The sequence below is a fragment of the Scyliorhinus torazame genome, unplaced genomic scaffold (assembly GCF_047496885.1).
Source record: "Scyliorhinus torazame isolate Kashiwa2021f unplaced genomic scaffold, sScyTor2.1 scaffold_1461, whole genome shotgun sequence".
Lineage (NCBI taxonomy): Eukaryota > Metazoa > Chordata > Chondrichthyes > Carcharhiniformes > Scyliorhinidae > Scyliorhinus > Scyliorhinus torazame.
This window is the reverse complement of record NW_027309188.1, coordinates 1-5,000: the sequence shown is the minus strand read 5'-3', so window position 1 is coordinate 5,000 and position 5,000 is coordinate 1.

The following is a 5,000-nucleotide window of genomic DNA, read 5'->3' as shown; positions in this document are numbered from 1 at the left end:
TTGTCCAAAGAGGAAAGTGGTTTATGACTTGTCCAACTGGTTTATGACTTGTCCAGAGAGGAAACTGGTTTATGACTTGTCCAAAGAGGAAAGTGGTTTATGACTTGTCCAGAGAAGAAAGTGGTTTATGACTTGTCCAGAGAGGAGAGTGGTTTATGACTTGTCCAACTGGTTTATGACTTGGCCAGAGAGGAAACTGGTTTATGACTTGTCCAGAGTGGAAAGTGGTTTATGACTTGTCCAACTGGTTTATGACTTGTCCGAGAGGAAACTGGTTTATGACTTGTCCAAAGAGGAAAGTGGTTTATGACTTGTCCAACTGGTTTATGACTTGTCCAGAGTGGAAACTGGTTTATGACTTGTCCAACTGGTTTATGACTTGTCCAGAGAGGAAACTGGTTTATGACTTGTCCAAAGAGGAAAGTGGTTTATGACTTGTCCAACTGGTTTATGACTTGTCCAGAGAGGAAACTGGTTTATGACTTGTCCAGAGTGGAAAGTGGTTTATGACTTGTCCAACTGGTTTATGACTTGTCCAGAGAGGAAACTGGTTTATGACTTGTCCAAAGAGGAAAGTGGTTTATGACTTGTCCAACTGGTTTATGACTTGTCCAGAGAGGAAACTGGTTTATGACTTGTCCAAAGAGGAAAGTGGTTTATGACTTGTCCAGAGAAGAAAGTGGTTTATGACTTGTCCAGAGAGGAGAGTGGTTTATGACTTGTCCAACTGGTTTATGACTTGTCCAGAGAGGAAAACTGGTTTATGACTTGTCCAGAGTGGAAAGTGGTTTATGACTTGTCCAACTGGTTTATGACTTGTCCAGAGAGGAAACTGGTTTATGACTTGTCCAAAGAGGAAAGTGGTTTATGACTTGTCCAACTGGTTTATGACTTGTCCAGAGTGGAAAGTGGTTTATGACTTGTCCAACTGGTTTATGACTTGTCCAGAGAGGAAACTGGTTTATGACTTGTCCAAAGAGGAAAGTGGTTTATGACTTGTCCAGAGAAGAAAGTGGTTTATGACTTGTCAGAGAGGAGAGTGGTTTATGACTTGTCCAACTGGTTTATGACTTGGCCAGAGAGGAAACTGGTTTATGACTTGTCCAGAGTGGAAAGTGGTTTATGACTTGTCCAACTGGTTTATGACTTGTCCGGAGAGGAAACTGGTTTATGACTTGTCCAAAGAGGAAAGTGGTTTATGACTTGTCCAACTGGTTTATGACTTGTCCAGAGTGGAAACTGGTTTATGACTTGTCCAACTGGTTTATGACTTGTCCAGAGAGGAAACTGGTTTATGACTTGTCCAAAGAGGAAAGTGGTTTATGACTTGTCCAACTGGTTTATGACTTGTCCAGAGAGGAAACTGGTTTATGACTTGTCCAGAGTGGAAAGTGGTTTATGACTTGTCCAGAGAGGAAACTGGTTTATGACTTGTCCAAAGAGGAAAGTGGTTTATGACTTGTCCAACTGGTTTATGACTTGTCCAGAGAGGAAACTGGTTTATGACTTGTCCAGAGTGGAAAGTGGTTTATGACTTGCCCAATATTGTTTTGGTTAATGAGTTGTCACTTCAACTTGCGGCTGCGGTTTTGCTTGAATAACTGTTGCCGGGCTTAATACACGTCCCAGCGGGCGAATTTGAAGGGGGTGCCCGGGCTTGGGGTCACGTTGGTGGGGTGGTGGAGGGTCTGTGTGCCCTTCGGTCCTGGTCCCGTTGGGAAGGAGGTTGGCGTGCTGCCGAGTGTGCTTCCCCGGACGGGAGGAGCGGTTCAAATCGTGTGCCTTCGGCGGTGGCGGGGAGAGAGCGCAGCTGGGGCGGGTGCGGTGTGGAGACGGAGTCCCTTCTTCCCGAGGGGGCTAGGGCACTGCCGGTGCGGGTGCAGGCTTACGGCCCGGTGCCTTTTGGTGTTGGGGGTTGCGGTTGGGGTTCGGTTTAGGGTTAGGCGATAGGGTTAGGGATAGGGTTAGGGTTAGGGATAGGGTTAGGCGATAGGGTTAGGGATAGGGTTAGGGTTAGGGTTAGGGATAGGGTTAGGGTTAGGGTTAGGGATAGGGTTAGGGTTAGGGTTAGGGATAGGGTTAGGTTAGGGATAGGGTTAGGGTTAGGCGATAGGGTTAGGGTTAGGGATAGGGTTAGGGTTAGGCGATAGGGTTAGGGTTAGGGATAGGGTTAGGGTTAGGCGATAGGGTTAGGGTTAGGGATAGGGTTAGGGTTAGGGATAGGGTTAGGGTTAGGGTTAGGGATAGGGTTAGGGTTAGGGATAGGGTTAGGCGATAGGGTTAGGGTTAGGGTTAGGGTTAGGGTTAGGGATAGGGTTAGGGTTAGGGATAGGGTTAGGGTTAGGCGATGGGGTTAGAGCTAGGGTTAGGGTTAGGGTTAGGGATAGGTTTAGGGTTAGGGGATAGGGTTAGGGTTAGGGATAGGGTTAGGGTTAGGGTTAGGGTTAGGCGATAGGGTTAGGGATAGGGTTAGGGTTAGGCGATAGGGTTAGGGATAGGGTTAGGGTTAGGGTTAGGGATAGGGTTAGGGTTAGGGTTAGGGTTAGGATAGGGTTAGGGTTAGCGTTAGGGATAGGGTTAGGGTTAGGGATAGGGTTAGGGTTAGGGATAGGGTTAGGGTTAGGGATAGGGTTAGGGATAGGGTTAGGGTTAGGCGATGGGGTTAGAGTTAGGGATAGGGTTAGGGTTAGGGTTAGGGATAGGGTTAGGGTTAGGCGATAGGGTTAGGGATACGGTTAGGGGTAGGGATAGGGAGTATCTGGGACGGGCAGAGACTCCTCGGCGGTCCCCCCGGTCCCTGGCGGGCAGACGGACCTCCTGGGCCGGAGGCAGCCTCCGCCGGCGTTACACCCTGTCCCTGGCGGGCAGAGGGACCTCCTGGGCCGGGTGCAGCCTCCGCCGGCGGACCCCCCGGTCCCTGGCGGGCAGAGGGAGCTCCTGGGCCGGGTGCAGCCTCCGGCGGCGGTCCCCCCGGTCCCTGGCGGGCAGAGGGAGCTCCTGGGCCCGGTGCCGCCTCCGCCGGCGGTCCCCCCGGTCCCTGGCGGGCAGAGGGACCTCCTGGGCCGGGTGCAGCCTCCGCCGGAGGACCCCCCGGTCCCTGGCGGGCAGAGGGAGCTACTGGGCCGGGTGCAGCCTCCGGCGGCGGTCCCCCCGGTCACTGGCGGGCAGAGGGAGCTCCTGGGCCCGGTGCAGCCTCCGCCGGCGGTCCCCCCGGTCCCTGGCGGGCAGAGGGAGCTCCTGGGCCGGGTGCAGCCTCCGGCGGCGGTCCCCCCGGCCCCTGGCGGGCAGAGGGAGCTCCTGGGCCCGGTGCAGCCTCCGGCGGCGGTCCCCCCGGCCCCTGGCGGGCAGAGGGAGCTCCTGGGCCCGGTGCAGCCTCCGCCGGCGGTCCGCCCGGTCCCTGGCGGGCAGAGGGACCTCCTGGGCCGGGTGCAGCCTCCGCCGGCGGTCCCCCCGGTCCCTGGCGGGCAGAGGGAGCTCCTGGGCCGGGTGCAGCCTCCGGCGGCGGTCCCCCCGGTCCCTGGCGGGCAGAGGGAGCTCGTGGGCCCGGTGCAGCCTCCGCCGGCGGTCCCCCCGGTCCCTGGCGGGCAGAGTGACCTCCTGGGCCGGGTTCAGCCTCCGCCGGCGGTCCCCCCGGTTCCTGGCGGGCAGAGGGAGCTCCTGGGCCGGGCTCAGCCTCCGCCGGCGGTCCCCCCGGTCCCTGGCGGGCAGAGTGACCTGCTGGGCCCGGTGCAGCCTCCGCCGGCGGTCCCCCCGGTTCCTGGCGGGCAGAGGGAGCTCCTGGGCCGGTGCAGACTCCCCCGGCGGTGCACCGGTCCCCGGCGGGCAGAGGGCGCTCGTGTACCGGGTGCAGCGTCCGCCGGCGGTGCACCGGTCCCTGGCGGGCTCAGAGAGCGCCTCGGCCGGGGATCGTCTCGTCCCAACGTCCGCCTGGTCCGTGGCCCGCAGGGGGCGCTGTCGGGCGGGGTACGGCCACGGCCCGACGTGCCTCCGGTGGGCTGCGGTCAGTGTGTGCCGCCGTTGGCCGGCTGCGGGGCTTGGTGCTGTTCCAGCCGTGCGTTAGGTGGGCGAACGGCAGGGGGCGCCCCTTGGGCGGGTGGCGGGCCCCGCGCGGGCCAGCCGTGGGGGGTCACGGTCCGCCGCCGGGGCGTCCAAAGGGCGGCGAGAGGCCGTCCGCCGGTGCTGACAAGTCATAAACCAGCGGCGGTGACAAGTCATAAACCAGCGGCGGTGACAAGTCATAAACCAGCGGCGGTGACAAGTCATAAACCAGGACAAGGTTGTTGACGGCGCCGGGCGGCGGCGAAGCGGCTCACCCCGGGGCAGGGTGGCGATTCGAGGAGGGGCGCCCACCCGGCCGCCAAGGCCGCCGCCGGCGGGGGCCGGGGGCGCCGTTTTGAAAAAGAACCGTAGGCCGGATGGGGTCCGATCCACCCACCTTATGCCGACGCCGAGACCTCATTCCCGGCATGACTACCGGTGGTCCGTCCCGCTGGTCTGCCACTTGCGGTTGGCGTCACGAGGGGTTGGCGGGGTACCTGCAGATTGGTAGGAGGTGGAAAATCGAGAAATGGACTTTGGTCGGAAAGGTCCCCTCGAGCCTCCAGGTCTGCGGAGACCGACCCGGGCTGCCGCCCCGCCGGCCGCTCGGCCCGATCGGGCGCGAATTTCTTCCGATTTTCGCCCTTTTTTCGGGTTTTCGGCCGGCGCTCCAAACGGCGGCCCGACGCCCCGCCGAGGCCGGCACGGCTCCCCGGAGCGCGAGGGACCGGATCAGACCTCGTCGGCACTGGCATGGCCACCGCAACGCTCGGACTTAGCCTGGGGAGGCTGGTCGAGGCGGTGGCAAGTCATGAACCAGTGGAGTCTGGCGGAGACTGTGGCAAGTCATAAACCAGTCGGACTTAGCCTGTGGAGGCTGGTCCAGGCAGCGGCAAGTCATAAACCAGTCGGACTTAGCCTGTGGAGGCAGGTCCAGGCAGTGGCAAGTCATAAACCAGTCG